The sequence below is a fragment of the Numenius arquata genome, chromosome 4, assembly GCF_964106895.1.
Source record: "Numenius arquata chromosome 4, bNumArq3.hap1.1, whole genome shotgun sequence".
Classification (NCBI taxonomy): domain Eukaryota; kingdom Metazoa; phylum Chordata; class Aves; order Charadriiformes; family Scolopacidae; genus Numenius; species Numenius arquata.
In genome coordinates, this window is record NC_133579.1 from 30,262,511 (window position 1) to 30,281,911 (window position 19,401).

Sequence of the window (19,401 nt, forward strand, 5' to 3'; positions counted from 1 at the left end):
TATTAGTCAACATCACAGAATTTAGCAATTTTGCTCACTTACCTAATTTTCATGTCTATGAATCTGTTCAATAGTACAAATTCCTGTATATGTCTTGATATGCCCTTGTTAAATACATATGACAAACTTATTGTTAAAGATTATGCGACTCATTCAGCTTGCATTTGAAGTTGAGAATAGATACATTCAGATTAGAAATGAGTTGGAATTTAAAGTAAAAAGTCAATTAACCAAAATTGCAGGAAATATCACTAACAATTTTAAAATTAAGAGTGGAAAGTGATTGATTTAGATATTTTTGTTAAGTGTAATATTCTGTTTCAGACAATGATAAATTCTAGAGTCTGCATTATTCCAAAAGTCAGACCATATGTCTTTGGCCTAAAGCCTGTGATTCTATGTCTAGAAACTTTTGTGACATTTGTTAAAGCATTGTTAAGTCCCAAGCCTGCAGATAGCCATTGTAAAAACTACATGGAAAAACATTGGTTAATGGCTTATTTCAGCATATGGTAACAAAACTGCAACTAATAGTGGAAATGCATCACAGATTCCTGCAAGAATAACGTTGAAACATGTAAAACATTCTGGTGATTCTTCTCCTGCAGAGGTCTACATTTCCTCAACAAGAGGTAGCAAGCAGGTGGATGCTTATGTGCCCTATGACTAGGCAGTTACTGAAGGGGAAAAAGACCCTCCTCCAGGCAGAGGCAGCAGGCACTTGTGCAGCCACCAACCCCTCTTTTCAACCCAGTGTTGAGCCTACCTCTGCCGCTGTGACAGAAACACGCAGGCTTGGTGGAAGCAACTTGTACACCTGAAGCTCCTGCTTCAGGCAGGATACAGGATCAAACCTTTGCTGCTTTTGAACTGCATGTTCTCCACCCTTCCTTACTTTTGATGAGCTGTGTTAGCCATTATTTTCATATACTTTCCCTTCACAGCCAACCTCAAATCTAAATAAAAAATTTGATTAATGCTGATTTAAATTGTTGTTCCACAAGGTAATATAAACTTAAATTTCCTTTCCTTTTCTTCTTTTAAAAATTTGAAAACATAAAATGCCAGATAACTGAAAAGGGATTAGGAAGAGGTATCTCATTGCAAGTAAGACTCAAGATCCTCTGTAGTTCAAAGAATTTATAAAATAGCCCAAACAAAAAAGAATCTGATGTTTCTGTATTTTCAGGGGGAAAAAAAGGAATTTAGGTATAAGATTAAAAGATTTTTTTTCCTCCTAAGAAGCTTCTAATTTTGTCTTGTGTTTCTGCCCTTGAATATGTATATTTCAATAAAATAATTTAACTCTACTTCATACTGGCATATAATTTATTTAATACTTAGATCTGGACCTTTTAAAAAGCCTAAAATAAAAAGGTAAACAAAATCAGCTAATAAACTGGTAAGAAATACGTGAAAGACACACACACACGTACAATCCCTCTGCCAAAAAAAATCTGCTATAGAAAGAGCGTTCTCCTGAAGGCACTATCCCCTTTTCTTATCTGGTATCCTGTCCTTCCTTTTCACTCACTCACTATCAGAGTCTATATTTATTATCTGTTGCTATCTAACTTAGATTACAAGCTCCTTAGGGCAAGGACCTCGTCTTCTTACATGTCCGTAATGTGCCATGAACACCTCCAGCACTAAACAAATAACAAGCTCTGCAGACTCAATTTAGTATCCATTTCAATTTGTGGTGAAGGCTCACCATGTTTTCAGAGTATAAGGTTCATTTCTTTCTCTTAATGGCTGATGGTGGACAAGCATAAATATAAATCCATATTTTTCTGGCTTCTGCTAGAGCAAACTTGCTCATTACTGTTCCTGCTAACAGTGACCCTAGTCCAATCTAGTCAAATCCAAGTCTTGACAGTTAATGTTTTCTTGCAGTCAAAATTCACTGCACAGAGTTCTTTAGATAGCCCTCTTGGTTCTTTATGGTCTGTTACTAGCACAGTTTTAAGTTTGAATAGCCAGAAGTTCTCCTTACAGCAGAACTCTGATAGTCCATAAAGAATCTATAAACAACTGTTCAAATGAGAAAATAAAAACTGTCATTTTTAGTCACTTTTTTCTAGCAGTCATTTACGTACTGATAGTTAAGCAGCAACTTTCCTGCTTCCAGGAAAAATCTTAAAATAAGTTAAATATCTATTTTCCCTTAATTGGAAAACTGCCATTATATGAGACATTTCTACTGTTCTAATTAACATATTTCTCTGTTACTATTTCTCCAAAAACAGAATATCAAGCATGCTGAGCTACCACGATAGCGTCAAGCAAAATAAATGACTATCATAACCTCTTACTAGAATACCCCAAACCTTTTGACGTTTGGGGCTGTGACAGGTTGGTGGCAGAGAGGTAATAAGGAAGACCAGTTTCCCCAGCTAAAATGGGCTGTGTCACATGGTAGTCAATGTAATGTGGCAGCCCTTTCAAGCTCCTTGCAAAAGAGGCTGCACTGTCTTCGTTGTCACAATGGTGCACATCGGATGCTTTTGCCCACAAGATCCAGGCTTACATCAGTTACTGCCATAGCCCACAGATGAGGGCAGGAGGATATGAGGGGATGAAGACTTAGTTAACAACCTCTGTTCCGGTCTGCTCTCAGTTCTGCATGCTGAGTCAAATGTTGCAATCTTTCCTCAAACAGTATTCACAGTGAATACACCAGGATTTCTGAGTTGTCAAAATAATGAATCCAATATTTATCATCTTTGACCCCTCTTTCAAACCTGAAGAAGTAAACTTTTAGAAGGCATGAGAAAGAAGTTAGCCCATGGCCTGTTACTGACTGTTGTTACTATTTCCTAGATAATCTTTTAACCAAGGCTGGGGGTGTTTGGGCACATACCCCTCCACACACTGACCCGGCAGAAGCTCTAAGTAAGCAGAACATAAATGCTTCAAGCATGTGTTGGAAAATCCTTGCCTGTTAAGAATGCAGCCTTGTTCCTTCACACAGGTGAGCTGTCATTGCAATTTGCCTCTAACAATTTCCACAAGTGCCATCATTACACAACACCAGGTTTTTTTGCTGACAGCTGAGGTGAGGCTACCAGTATTAAGAAATGTCACAAAGAGCCGTAACAACAACTGGGTAACATGGTGTTAATGAACTCTATAACAAAATATTTTTTTCTCCTATATGCTTACGGATTTTGAAAGGTAGGATTATAGCAAAAAACTCCAGCATGCAATCAGTAAAGTGAAAAGCATACACATGCTACACAGAGCGGCAGGCTTTAATGAACACACTAGTGTCTGTCCTGCTGAGGGATAGGGAAGTAGAAGCCTGTTTTAAACCCAGGTATCTCCTGAGGAAAGAGTACTCAATAACTTAATAAGCTGCAGCAATTTATTATTTTGGAAACTACTTCATAAGATGACAAGATTAAATTATTCAGTCAAAGTTGCCAAGTTAGCTTGTGTCATGTATGCACTGATCGTATAAAAGCACTCTATGACCTTTTTATCACATTGCTTGCCACTTGATGCATGAGAGCTGTTGTCACCAGCACATTTTTTTTTCCTTTTGCTTTAAGAACACTAATTAATACATTACTGCAATGAATCAACAGCATTCAACATATAAAAGTTGGTTGAAAAATTTAGTGAACAGACTGGTACAGATTTGGTAATGACACCCTATTGCTTTGCTTAGTCATTATGGGGTAACATACAGCAACAACTATATGGGACTCAGTGAATAGTCAATTGAGTTCACCATCCTTTTTTCTGAACACATTTCAAAGAGAAAATATTGCTTCCAGATGCTCAGGAATCCTAACATACCTCTTAGTGCTAAGATAGTAGGCAAAGACTACATGCAGTTTACAGAGATGGAAATGTATCTTGGCAGGCTCCCACCAGTACTGTGGATAATCCTTGTGAAAGCTAATACAATCTATTAACTTGCCAAGCACTGATCATATGGCTTCATTCCTGTTCTATGCCACTGAGTAACTTGGATCTGCATCAGCATCTTTCACTGCTCTCCTATCCCAGCAGCATGGTTTCTACAGAGCATACTGGTAACATCTGCTGTGTGTTCAGATATGAGAACATGATGCTATTATTCTTATGCTGTAAGTCATAATGGGTCCAAACTAGGCAAGGGTCCCTTCTATTTCAGCCTTCTTCAATAACTAATTACACATTTACCTATGCAAAAGTTTTTGTGAGCAGCTTACCGTTGAGCATGAACTGCCTGTACTCAAATAGATGTTCTTAAAATCACAGAATCACAGAATCTTCTTGGTTGGAAGGGACCTTTGAGATCAAAGAGTCCAACCACAAAAAAAAACCACCAAAACAAACACACACAAAAACAAACACCAAAACCAAAACAAAAACCACACAAAACAAACGCCCACAACCACACACCACACCCACCCACAAACAGACACAAACCAACGATCTCGGGCACTAGAGCATGCCCTGAAGTGCCACGTCTACACGTTTCTTAAATACCTCCAGGGATGGCGACTCCACCACCTCCCTGGGCAGGCTGTTCCAGTGCCTGACCACTCTCTCAGTAAAGTAATTCTTCCTAATATCTAATCTAAACCTCCCCTGACGCAACTTCAGACCATTTCCTCTGGTCCTGTCATTATTCCCTTGGGAGAAGAGGCCAACACCCACCTCTCTACAACCTCCTTTCAGGTAGTTGTAGAGGGCAATGAGGTCCCCCCTCAGCCTCCTCTTCTCCAAACTAAACATGCCCAGTTCCCTCAGCCTCTCCTCATAGGACTTGTTCTCTAGACCCCTCACCAGCTTGGTGGCTCTCCTCTGGACATGCTCCAGCACTTCAGTGTCCTTCCTGTAGTGAGGGGCCCAGAACTGAACACAGGACTCAAGGTGAGGCCTCACCAGCACCAAGTACAGAGGCATGATCCTACTCCTGCTGGCCACGCTATTCCTGATACAGTCCAGGATGCCGTTGGCCTTCTTGGCCACCTGGGCACACTGCTGGCTCATGTTCAGCCGGCTGTCCACCAACACCCCCAGGTCCTTTTCTGCCGGGCAGCTTTCCAGCCACTCTTCCCCAGGCCTGTAGCGTTGCCTGGGGTTGTTGTGAACAAAATGCAGGACCCAGCACTTGGTCTTATTAAACCTCATCCCATTGGCCTTGGCCCATTGATCCAACCTGTCCAGGTCCCTCTGTAGAGCCTGCCGACCCTCAAGCAGATCAACACTCCCACCTAGTTTGGTGTCATCTGCAAACTTACTGAGGGTGCACTCAATCCCCTTATCCAGATCATCAATAAAGATATTAAACAAGACTGGCCCCAAAACTGAGCCCTGAGGGACACCACTGGTGACCGGCCACCAACTGGATTTCATCCCATTAATTACAACTCTCTGGGCATGGCCATCCAGCCAGTTTTTCACCCAGTGAAGAGTACACTTGTCTATGCCATGATTTGCCAGCTTCTCCAGGAGAACGCTGTGGGGGACGGTGTCAAAGGCCTTACCAAAGTCCAGTTAGACAATGTCCACAGCCTTCCCCACATCGAGAAGGCGGGTCACATGGTCATAGAAAGAGATCAAGTTGGTTAAGCAGGACCTCCCTTTCATAGACCCATGCTGGCTGGCCCTGATCCCTCGGCTGCCCTGCACTTGCCGTGAGAGCTCACTCAAGATGATCCTTTCCATGATCTTTCCCGGTACCGACGTCAGGCTGACAGGCCTATAGTTTCCCGGATCCTCCTTCTGGCCCTTCTTGTAGATGGGTGTCACATTGGGCACCTTCCAGTCATCTGGTACCTCTCCTGTTGACCAGGATTGTTGATAGATAATGGAGAGAGTCTTGGTGAGCTCTCCCGCCAGCTCCCTGAGTACCCTTGGGTGAATCCCATCTGGACCCATGGACTTATGCGTGTCCAGGTGCATAAGCAAATCATTAACTACTTCCTCCTGGATTACAGGGCGGTTGTTCTGTTCTCCATCTTTATCTTCCAGCCCAGGAGGCTGAACACCCCGGGGGTAGCCGGTCCGACTATTGAAGACAGAGGCAAAGAAGGCATTAAGTATCTCAGCCTTCTCCTCGTCCTTGGTTGCAATGTTTACCCCCGCATCCAGTAAGGGATGGAGATTCTCCCTGACTCTTTTCGTTGACGTAGTTATAAAAACTTTTTTAGTTGTCCCTTATATTAATGGCCAGGTTGAGTTCCAGCTGGGCTTTTGCCTTCCTAATTTTTTCTCTGTATAACCTAACAAGATCTCTGTACTCTTCCTGAGTTGTTTGTCCCCTTCTTCCAAAGGTGGTAAACCCTCCTTTTTTCCCTAAGTCCCATCAAAAGCTTTTTGTTCATCCAGGCCGGCTATTTTCCCTGCCCTTTAATTTTGCACCTCATGGGGACAGCCTGCTCCTGGGCCTTTAGGATTTCCTTCTTGAAGAGCGTCCAGCCTTCCTGGACCCCTTTGCCCCACGGGATTATCTCCCAAGGGACCCTCCCAACCAGGGTTCTGAACAGGCTAAAGTCCGCCCTCCGGAAGTCCAAGGTGAAGGTTTTGCTAACCCCCTTCCTTACCTCATTAGAACTGAAAACTTGACCATTTCATGATCGCTAAGACCAAGACGGCCTCCAACCTCCACATCTCCCACTAGTCCTTCTTTGTTTGTGAAAAGTAGGTCTAGCGAGGTGCCTCCCCTGGTAGGCTCTCCTACCAGTTGTGTCAGGAAGTTATCTTCCATACACTCAAGGAACCTCCTAGACTGCCTGCTCTCTGCTGTGTTATATTTCCAGCAGATACCCGGTAGGTTGAAGTCCCCAACCAGAACAAGGGCTGGCGATTGAGAGACTTCAGCCAGCCTCTTACAGAATACTTCATCAACCTGCTCATCCCGGTTGGATGGTCTATAGCAGGCTCCCAGCACAAAATCCCCCTTGTTAGCCTTCCCCTTCATCCTTACCCATAAACACTCATCTTCGTTGTCACTGGAATCCAGCTCTAAACAGTCAAAACACTCCCGAATGTACAGAGCCACACCCCTGCCTCTCCTTCCTTGCCTATTCCTTCTGAAGAGCTTATAGCCACTCATCGCAGTATTCCGGTTGTGACCGTCATCCCACCATGTTTCCGTGATGGCAACTACGTCATAGCTGTCCTGCTGCACAAGGGCTTCCAGCTCATCCTGTTTGTTGCCCATGCTACGTGCATAGATGCACTTGAGGTGGGCTCCCGATTTCACCTCCATCCTTGGCCCTTTACCCCCGGGCTCATTATCAGTGGGCCTGGTTTTATCCCCTTCCCCCTCCACCTCTAGTTTAAAGCTCTGTCCATGAGCTTTGTTAACTCCTGGCCTAGTACCCTCTTCCTCTTTCGGGATTGGGTTTTCACATTGTTCGCAATTAGAAATTTCTAAACGTCTATCCCTTTTCTCAAATGAAATGACAGAGTGAGAGTCCTCACTAACCCAGCATTCTTCAAGCCTCGACATGCTTCCCTTGGGTTTAATCCTGACAGGCCCAGTTAGCTCCCCTTCCCCCCTCATATCTAGTTTAAAGCCCTACCAATGAGCCCTGCTAACTCCTGCCCCAAAAATTCTTTTCCCCCTCTGGGACAGGTGCATCCCACCTGCCCCCAGCAGGCCAGGTGTCTCGTATAGCTGCCTATGCTCAAAAACCCCGCCAATAACACCAGCCCCAGAACCACGAGTGGACCAGTTGCCTCTTCCTGTTGATTTCCTCATTCATGGTTGCCACTGAAGGGATAGAGGAGAACACAACCTGCGTTCCTGATCCCTTAAGCAGCCGTCCCAAGGCTTTAAAATCTCTTTTAATTGATTTTGGCCTCCTTCTACCCACTTCATCACTACCCACCAGAAATACTAACAGGGGGTAATAATCAGAATGGCTTACCAGGGCAGGAAGTTTTTCCAACATGTCCCTAACCCGTGCCCCAGGGAGGCAGCAGACTTCCCTGTGAAGTGGGTCAGGGCGGCATATTGGTCCCTCTGCCCCCCTCAGTAGAGAGTCACCCACAACAATGACCCGTCTGCTTTTCCTTTTGGAGCTAGTAGTGATGCTGGGTCTACAGTGACTTGTTCTTTCTGACTTCTCCAGCCTGGGTGCACTATCCTCCTCTCAACAGCCAGTTCCTCCTGCAGGACTCCATACCTGTTCTGCAAGGGTAACTGGGGAGGTGGGAGGGGCCGGGAGGGGGCTCACCTGCTTCCCCAAGCAGGGACCTGTTTCCATTCCCCCTCTTCTCTGAGATATCCTCCTGTTGCTTGGTGACAAGAGGGGAGGGAGTTCTCTGATTTATGTGAGGCCTCAACCTGTTCCCTTACTCTCAGGGAGCGGGCCCACCAGTGAATCTCTCCCTCACACTCCCTGATACTCCTCAGCTTCTCCACTTCATCCTTCAGCTCGGCCACCAGGCTGAGCAGATCATTCACCTGTTCACATCTGATACAGGTGTGGTCTCCCCTACCCTCCATCACAAGAGTCAGGCCCCGGCACTCTCTGCAGCCAGAGGCCTGAACACCCACATGTTTGCGTGGGGCCTCTGTCTGGGTGCCCACAGCTTTTCTAACAGTCTTTGACCAGGTAGCAACCATGGCTGGATCTCTACAAGCAACTGACACCTTGCGACTCGAAGGTCAGTTGGGATGAGCCCCCTAGTCCTCTGGCCACTTAGAGGGATTGAACTCACCTCGTACACTGGCAGAGGCTCACCGCCCTGCCGTACAGACTGCAGCCGGCTGAGGCACCCGCCGGGTTACACAGACAAGCACCGGGTGCTCGCTCTGTGCCCTGTGGCCAGGGACTAGTCCCTGCCCTCCCTGAGGCTTCTTATACCCTGGAGGCTTGGTGAACCAGGGGTGGTGGTGGCTCCGCCCAGGCTCCCTCAGCAGCACCTCCCACCAGCTGTCAGCCCCAGCACAAGCAGGGGGCTTGTCCCGGCTTCAAAAAGCCCCCAAAAGAGCTTCTCGTCAGCCTGTTTTGCTGCAAATGGAAAGTGTCATATAGGATGTATATTTACAATTCCATATAATTAGCTGAAATATTTAAGGAGTTGAAACAGAGCAACCTGCTTTTAAGAAGAAAAAGAATAATCTGCTTTCAAATGAGGTTTTGTTCTAATATCAAAATTACTAGATATGCAAAAAGAATTATGAAATAATGAAATGCTCAAGGCAGAAATGAAATTTCTTTCCTAAAATAAAAGTTCTTTGAACGTAAAGTTATTATATAATCACATTTTTATAAATGAAAGATCAAGCTGTAGCCACTAATTTTTCTGATACTTATCCCTTATTTACTATGCTGCATGAAAAAATTATTTATACCCACACATGCACACATACATATATATTCAAACATTATAATTTTACTGTGCTGGATGACTGGCAGAAAATATAATAAAATTTTAGCCTGATCTATATTTATTTCCAAAGCACTGGACGATCTCAGTCAGCGCAATTTCCCTATGCCTTCCTTTGTCTTCTTCCAAAATCAAAAATACCTTCCCATTCAGCCAAGAAGGTGCAGATGTACAACCATCTCTACACTGCTAGAAGCATTTATTTTTTGTCCTTTAATAAATATAAGTACAATGGCATATTGAAAGATTAAGCCTGGAATGAGAGTTATGGATTTCTTAGTCCTTATCTTAAAATCAAAGTCTACATCTCCAATTCTTTATTATCCCCACGCTGTTGTAAAATGGAAATTTTGTCTCTTTTTCTTGATTTTAGTTTATTGTGCCATATTTATACTGCACTAACCACAGGCTTCAGAGCTTCTGCTTGTTGTTTACATGGACCAGAATGCAATTTTCATATCCCACAGAACCATTTTTCCTTCAAGCGTAATTTGACTTTTCAGGTGCAGGCTTCTTTTCTCTGAAGGAATGGAAACTTGTCTCAGTTGTAGACAGGATATTGCACAGGAAACTCCCAGTAGTACCACTTTTCCTCTCTAGTCCTTAGCCAGTGCATCTTGCTTGTTCGTTCAGTATTCAAATGATCATGAGAGCCATTTTGGCAAAAATATTAAGAATTTTTTTAAATCTTCACTGGATTAGATTTCTTTTTCTGCCTTAATCTATAGTAAAGAACGTGGTTTCCTCCTAGCATCATACCAAGGGAACTTTTTGGTCTAACAATGAAATGCCCTTTACCTCTTCTTTTCCTGTGGCTTATTATAATTGATGATTTTTCTTCTTTTGAACTATTTCTTAATCCCATAATGAAATACTGGGGGTGTTTTGTGGCTTTTGATGCCTGGACTAAATGGAGAAATGTGTTTTATGGGTCTTTGTGTACTAAACACCTAACCCATAGATGCTTCTGACTGTGGAACTAGTCTCAAGAAGTCAGTGCTACTTTCCAGTCCCACATGCTGGCAAAGAGTTTAGTTTCACAGCTGCACATACACAGGTGTAGTTTTATTCAGGAGAAAAAAAAAAAAAAAGAGAAGAAAAAAAAGGAAAAAAAGATATACTAATAGGTCTTCATGGGGAACAAAAATGAATATCAGTTTAAATCCTTAAAAAGTCTATAAATGTTGATCCTCTTTCCTTGAAATACTTTGATCTGACATGGCACATACAAGAGGTGAAAGTGATTTCACTTGCAAGTGTTTTTAGATCACAACAGGTGATTTATCACAGTAAAGAAACGAAAGAACATCTGAAGTATTCAGTCTATCCCTTCAGTTGAACTGGATAGAATATTAAGAGGAGCTTCTCCCTATCTGAGAGACAACAATTTGGCATAAAGCAATGATAAAACTGACACAAGCCAAACTTTACTATCTCAGTGCCAAACAACTACATTACTCAGAATTTGATAATACAGATGGTTCTAACCAAAATCAAAGCAGCCCAAACATTTGAGACTATTCATATCCAGACTGCTTATCTTGAGTCTTAAGAGTAGTTGAATTTATTCTTAAGGGACTATGACTAGCCACAGAAGCTGCATTTTCAGCTAATACATAATATATGCTACAGGAATCCAGAAAGCTATTCTGAGTATAAGAAAATCCAACAAGCACCCAACTTCCCACGCAAATAGAAAAGAGCAAAGAGAGAGGATGTATGAATAATTAAAAAGAAAATGCTTGTGGGGTAAGCAGCTATGTTATTTTTTATAATAAAGCTGAAAATTCTAATCATATTAAAATGATTTAAATATGTATAAAACATCTCCATTGAATTACCACTTTATCTCTAACTACTTCTGCTTCCTTTTTTCAGCCAAAATTGCTCCAACACATTAAATTATGGCTTTCTACATTACTTTTTAAGAAAGAAATCAATAAAATGATAGCTAAAAAGGTCAACTATCCATACAGCTATATAAAGCACTACTTTATTTCAGTGATTACCTAAGATACGACATAGAAAATTTGGCTCATAAATGTTTTGGTGCATTATTTACATGGAGACAGGTTTCTTCTCTAACAAACTCAAGCATTGGTAATTAAGTGCAGGGAGAAACACAGAAGCCTAGAGGATTTAAGGCACTAAAAAGTGTTGAACAAAGAGTGCATATTAATAACACAGACTTTAAACAAAAACAGAATCAAACCCTTTTACTTTAGAGCCCCTGCAGTGGTATAGCTTCCTAATGAGTGCTTTGATGTGTTGATTCTTAACCCTACAATACAAAGCTCCATTGTAAGGATTCACAGTGATAACTAAAAGATTGTGATAGGAAAAAAAGAAATTCTGCATGTGTAGGGTTTTTCATAGCCAGTATGCTGCCTTGGAGAAACTTCAAAGGAAAATCCAGCTCATCTTTTTGTGTGGTTAAACACCTGTGTTGTTCGTTGATGGCTACAGACCAAATGGGAAAATACAGAATCACAGAATTGTAGATTTTGGAAGGGACCTTCAGAGATCATCTAGTCCACCCCCCACACACCAAAGCAGGTTCGTCTAGAGCTGCTTGCATAGGATCCTGTGCAGGGGGGGGTTGAATATTTCCAGGGAAGGTGATTCCACAGCCTCTCTGGGCAGCCTGTTCCGGTGCTCTGTCACCCTCAAAGTTTTTCTGCATGTTCAGATGGAACTTCTTGTGTTCCAGCTTGTGTCCATTGCCCCTTGTCCTGTCACCAGGCACCATTGAGAAGAGCATGACTCCATTCTCTTGACACCCACCCTTTAGATATTGATAAGCATTGATGAGATCCCTCTCAGTCTCCTCCTCTCCAGGCTAAACAAACCTGGGTCTCTCAGCCTTTTCTCATAAGAGAGGTGCTCCATTCCCTTGATTATCTTTGTAGCCCTCTGCTAGACTCTTTCCAGCAGTTCCCTGTCCTTCTTGAACTGGGGGGCCCAGAACCGGACACAGTACTCCAGATGGGGCCTCACCAGGGCAGAGTAGAGGGGGTGGATGATCTCCCTCAACCTGCTGGCCACGCTCTCTTTAATGCACCCTGGAGACCATTTGCCTTCTTGGCCACAAGGGCATGTTGCTGCCTCATGGTCAACTTGTTGTCCACTAGGACTCCAAGGTGTCTCTCTACAGAGCTGCTTTCCAGCAGGTCAGGTCCTAACCTGTACTGGTGCATGAGATTATTCCTCCCTAGGTGCAGGACCCTACACTTGCCCTTTTGACTTTCATCAGGTTCCTCACCACCCAACTTTCTAGCCTGTCCAGGTCTTCTTGAATGGTGACACAGCCTTCTGGTGTGTCAGCCACTCCTCCCAGTTTTGTGTCATCAGCAAACTTGCTGAGGGTACACTCTGTCCCCTCATCCAGGTTGTTGATGAATACGTTGAACAGTAGTGGACCCAGTACTGACCCCTGGGGAGCACAGCTAGTTACAGGCCTCCAACTAGACTCTGCACCACTGATCACAACCCTATGAGCTCTGCCACTCAGCCAGTTCTCAGTCTACCTCACTGTCTACTCATCTAACCCACACTTCCTAAGTTTACGTATGAGGATGTTTTGGGAGACAGTGTCAAAAGCCTTGCTGAAATCAAGGTAGACAACATCCACAGCTCTCCCCTCAGCTACCCAGCCAGTCAGTCCATCATAGAAGGCTATCAGATTGGTCAAGCATGATTTCCCCTTGGTGAATCCATGCTGACCATTCCCGATGAACCCTTTTTTTTATTCCACATGCTTAGACATGACATCCAGGATGAGCTGGATCCAAGGTTCCATCACCTTTCCAGGGATGGAGGTGAGGCTTACTGGCCTGCAGTTTCCTGGATCCTCCTACTTGCCATATTTGAAGACTGGCGTGACACTAGCTTTCCTCCAGTCCTCAGGGACTTCTCCTGTTCTCCATGACCTTTCAAAGATGATGGAGAGTGGCTTTGCAATAACATCTGCTAGTTGCCTCAGCACTCATGGGTGCATCTCATCATGGCCCATGGATTTCTGGATGTTGAATTTGCTTAAATGATCTCTAACCTGATCCTCCTCGGTGGAGGGAGAGTCTTCCTTACTCCAGGCTCTCTCTCCTACCTCCAGGGTCTGGGGTTCTTGGGGGCTGGTCTTAGCAGGAAAGGCTGAAGCAAAGAAGGCATTTAGTAGCTCTGCCTTCTCTGCATCCTCCATCACCAGGGCATCCACCTCATTCAGCAGTGGACCCACATTTCCCCTAGTCTTCCTCTTATAGCTGATGTACTTGAAGAAGCCCTTCTTATTGTCCTTGACATCCCTTGCCATGTTGAATACCTGGCACATTTGCCTGTCACCTTGAGTTAATTTGCAGGAAATAAATATAATCCTCATGGATCTGTAGCCATGACAGAGAATTTTGTAAGTATCATCAGGTGAAAATATAAATTCACAAATTTACTTAAAGACAGAGTGAATAGTTGCAATTCCAAAATAAGTTATTACCCTTTTTCCCCAAATTGTAATACATGCTTACAAACATCCAGCTCTGCATTGACCAGTGAAAAGACAGTTTTCCCAACAGCGCCAGCATATCACATGGGAAATATGACATGCACTGGTGAAAATGTTTGTATTTTACTGAATTTTTGGTGCTCTCTGTTAGAGTCTATCTGGCTTTTCTTTACCTACAGATTAATAAGACTATAAAATTGATACTTATGAGGGGTAAGCAATTTCTTATTCAAAGACTTAAGACAGAACCATTATCATAGTGTGGGATTTGTCTATGTACTCAGTGTAATATAAATTTACAACAGAGTGTCGATTACAATATAACTGGGAAAGAGAATTTAAACAGAAATTTAACAAAATACAAAGGATTAATTATGGATTTGGTCCTTCGATTAGTTCAATAGTTTATTGCAGTACAGGGTGCCTTAGAATTCATTTGCACAGCAGCAGAGAACCATTTCTTCATGCATTAATCCAGAGGAGTTTTCTTGAAAAGCTCTATAAGCACAGATTACAGACCACAGATCAGGTCATTTTTGACCTTTTAAATAAATTCTAAAACTAGTATGCTTTAAAATTCTCAGACTACATGAAGCCAAATTAACATGGAGACAAAGAAAACCCCTGAGAAACTGCTTTGCCTTACTAGTTAGAGTTCTGGGAAGTCAAATGTTATAAAATGAAGGTAATCTTGTAAAATGAAGCAAGAGGAGCATTATTAGAGTACAAAGGTAAAAAAAAAAAAAAACCACCAAAAAAACCCCCAACTCTGAAATCAAACTATTGAGCTAGAAATCTGTCACTTTTAATTTTGTAATAGTTGATAGAAACTGCTTAGTGTAGTTTACAGCAGGTGAGAATTACTCTTGAGAATGAATTGTGCATTTCTCACCATCCTCCCCCACCCCCACCATTCCTGTGAAGTGATAATTACTGTTTCAGAATAAAATGGAGAACAAAAAAAAAAAACAACCTTCAGAACAATAATTATGCTACAGGAAGAAGCACTCAGAGAAGTAAGGAGAAAAAATACTAGACTAGGAATAAGAATAACAGACTGCATTTCCCAGATTTAAAACCAGTCATCTATATATGAGACTGTAGCACATTAGGTCACTTCTGTGTCTGTTTCTTTTCATAGTTTTAGACACCTATTTGAGGATACAGGCCAAGGAACAACTTTTGCAATACACAAATGTAGCTAGAAAATAAGAAAGAAAAATAAAAGATATCTCTCCATTGAGTAAAAAAGGAGAAACATCAAAAATCTCCAGAATGCTGATCATATTAGCACTGTAAAGAATATAGAAAGATCCTAGAAAGAATTTATGTACTACCCTGTTTTGATTTTCAAATTACAAGGACCAAATATGGTATCCAGATTTAGTTTCTGTCACTCCAGACAGCCTCATCCTGGATGACAGGGACTCAGTCTAGCAATCAAATGGAAGACCAGCTCCACCTATGACAAAAGAATTCTCTCCTGTGTTGTACGCTGTCTGCTGCTCATTATTTACTTTGTGTTTTAAATAAGAAGGTTTGTGGGGGTGCTGTTTTGTTTTAGTTTGGTTTGGTTTTATGATATTAAGTAAGAAGTACAACCTCAGTGGAGATAAGAAGATAAGGAGGGGGGTTTGCTGGCAAATTTTGCCTGGATCTTGACTAAGATCTGGACATACGATGCTTCTTATAGACCTGCAGAGTATCCCCTTTATAGAGATAACTATTGCTTTCACCATTCTCCTGTCGTCTATAGATGCTAACCTTGGCTTTCCAGCATTGGGAAGCAACTGTAACATGCTGGCACATTTCCCAGGCATGAGTGGTGCATGAAGTGCTCGGGAGCAGAGGTCAATGCAGTGCATCTGCTCCCTGGTGCCAGACCTCATCTTCCATAGTAGGAGTAAGTGAAGAGCCCTGAATTAGAAACCAGAGAGACTGAGAGACAAATGCTGCCAAAGGAGACAATTTCACAAATTTGTCTTATTCATTCTATCCCACATCCTTTCTGTGCTGGTTTATTTTGAAAAACTTGATCCTAAGTGGCTGCAACCATCAAGTGACTTCTCAGCTTCAGAGTGGGGAAAAACTCTGTATCAGCAGTTCAGGACCTGCTCAAAAACTGATGTTAAGACCAGAGTGGCACCAGCACGCATCAGTGCTAGCATCAGTGTCATGGGGCTGTGAGGAATGGTGACCTAAAATTTGACATTAAAGTGGAGACGTATCAAAAATCTGCACAATGATAGTTTTCATATCCTTGGAACGGTAACATCCTCAATCTCACTCTTTCAACACAAGAAATGGAGACGATCATTTGAACCATATTTCTGGTCATAACCAAAATACTATAGAGAAGATATAATAAGAAAGAAACGATTAAAGATTGTTTGTGGCTTGCAAAGGACAATATAGGTTGAGCTTTCTTGCCCTAGCATCAGAAATCCATTAAGGAGTGGTGAGAATGAAGAACAAACTGAAGAAAATGAAATTGCAGTTGTTTCTTTTTATTTACTTATTTACTGGTGTTAGTTATGACATATGACTCAATTCACACTCCTTGCAAAATATCGTCTCACCTGCATGTTTACAGGTGCTAAATACCAAAAGCTTTTAACTGAGAAATTGCCTAGCTGACTTTAAGCCAGTCTCCAAGCAGGAAGTTGCAGCTAGCTTGTCCTTTGTCAGGGTTGTCCTTTTCTATTATTTATAGCTTTAACAAACTACTTGTAAAATGATTGGTTATTCTCTAAACAATGACTAAACACAGGGGAAAGTACTATATAGGGCCAACACCTTGCTGAAGAATTCAAGAATTTTTAATCAAATTCTGTCTCCAGATGGAGCAGTAGAGCCACCTTTTTGTCATAGGCCACCTAGCTTCCTATTTTACAAGATTTTGAAGATAGCTTTGCCTATAGATTTGTCATGCCTATGTTTTTTATTCACATTTTTTAAAGATAAATATTGTTTCAGTCTCAAAATTTGAAGTCAATTCTGTTACCTATGAGCAGGACTTCATATCATGCAGATAGAATATATTAACATCTTTCGTAAGAACAGGCAATCTTTTCTCTGATATGGTTGGTTCTCAAGCCCCTACACAATGTAGGAAGATTTACTGAGCACGTCTCTCATTAATGAGATACACTAATTAGTGACTTGGACTTGTGAGAAGTAGAAAAGGAGCTGGAGGAAGGAAAAAAAAAGTGTTATGTTCTGAAGACTTCTTTCTTTTCAAATCTGGTTTCATGTTTCATCTTTCTTTGCAATAACATAAAGAGTTTCTTAACTTGGCAGTACTTGGGATAATTAACACTAATTACTACACTGATTAGTATCATCTAGATAGTAAGATAACTGGCAAAGTCAAAATAGCTAGATACAGAATTTTTCAAATACTATTGGATAGACTCCTTATGGATTTCATGTTGCTCACCTCCAGCTTGGCCATGAATTGTTTTCTACTCTCAGAATCACTGAAGTATGCAACTAAAAGTCTACTGTTGTTACAATAATGAGAAAGATATTCTCATGAGATTAAACTCTAATTAAAGGAGTGTCTTTCTGCCTTGAGAACTGTGCAGTTGTTCGCTGGTACTATGTCAGATGGCTGATAGCATCATACATACATAAATATGGACATGTTTTATGTCTGTTGTCCACTGTCAGAATCCAGTCAGATTTTTGGGACATATACAAAAAAAGATATCTCTTGCACGCAAACCCAGGATTTCAAATGGCTCATCTGAGCAGCTTTGTTATGACTGCTCTATGCAATGAAATATCTTTCTTCTTAGCTTTTCAAAGTTTTCAAGGGAAAAGAGCATTTCACATAAAAATTAACTTTTTGCTTAACGAAGGAATTTCTCTTTCCTTTCCCCTCACATCACATTAGGGTTCCATCAAGATTTGGTACATTGTGTTAAAATATTTCCTAGTATCCTAATGTACTTACTATGATATTTCAGTTTTACTGCTCACAGTAGTTTCTTGAATGTTGAATTTCTAATTATACAATTCCTTCAGCTATAGAGTTGAAAGACTTACTGTATTTCTGTTGACTTCCTAGAATTTCACACATGCACAAATCAATAGGCTATCTGAAGATATATTTGTTTCTTTCTCTAGTGATCACAAATTACTGAAAATTAACAGTGGTAGCCAAACGTCCTCAGTCAGCAGTGACAGAAGAGTCAACTGAGAAGTAATACTTGCAAAAGTGTCATTGCTATGAAAATACATCGTTATAATGTTGTTTGGCATGCAGTATTTGAACATACTCTTTTAACAGAAATTAAAGGGATCCTCCAGAGATTTGAAGTACATGTATCCAGAAAGGTATAGTATTATGGTAGATTTGACCACACAAAACTCATTCCTTGAAGTACGTTACAGTAGCTTTGAACACATAAAGCTTATTCTTTGAAGTATAAACAGTAGTAGCAATAACATTCAGTATACAGCTGTCAAGCTAAGGTTTGTTACAGTTATTAAGTTTTTCAGCTCCATGAAGTCCAAGGAAAATATAGTGTATCAATAATAAATCAATTATTTGACAAAATACAGGGCTTACACTCCTGGGTTCCTATTAACTCATTATAAGGCTTTGTACATCGTGAATTAAGATATTGTATTCTTCCATTGGAATAGCATGATTTTTACATTGGACATCTAAAAACAGAGAAAGGATTAAAAATTACAGCATTGTTTTCCAGAGTATGAGTATCTTTACAGCATAGTTTAATTAAATAATTCATTATACCTTACCAGCTCAGGCTTGAGACTGGCATTTATCCTCTGACACAATTATTTTGGCAAGTCACTACCTTTCCTGACTTTTCCAACTGTAAATGGAATTGTCTCATCAGCTGCACAAAGCACCAGGATTTACTTGCACATTCAAATGTTAATTAAATGCCCAAATCAATAATTCTATGTTATTCTTGATTTCATGGCACGTTCATAATTTAGTTATAGGTTGATGGTCAGGTGTTTTGCATTTTTACTTTTAAATGAAGTTGGTTAAAGCATGGAAGGAGTAAAATAGGAGCATCTGCTTTACAACATTTCCAATTCTACGCTCAAACTGTAAATAAAAAAAAAAAAAAAAGATAGAAATTCAAGAATCTTTTCCATCTACCTGCACTTAGGTAAGGTCTGGATGGTATGTGTTTCTTGATAAATAAAAATTGTAAATAAATTTAGTAAGAACTAGAATATCAAAAGTGAAAGTATCAAAGCATTATTAAAAATTATTAAAATAATAGAAACATATTGATGAAACTATTATCTTATTTTAGGAATTGGAAGTTTGTGTAACAATTAAAAGGTATTTCAACTCCATAGTATATATTCTATGACATTAATTCTTTTTTTTTTTTTTTTTTGTTTCCCATGTGCTGGACATATTTTTTTGGGGAAGAAAGGAATTCTAATAGGAGTAGAGAAAAAAGCAAAATCCTCCTCCCTTTCACTATAGGGAATCTCATGCTAATGGAATATCAAAGTTGAGATCCATCTATTGGACCCGAGGAAATAATTTTCTTATAAAGATATGC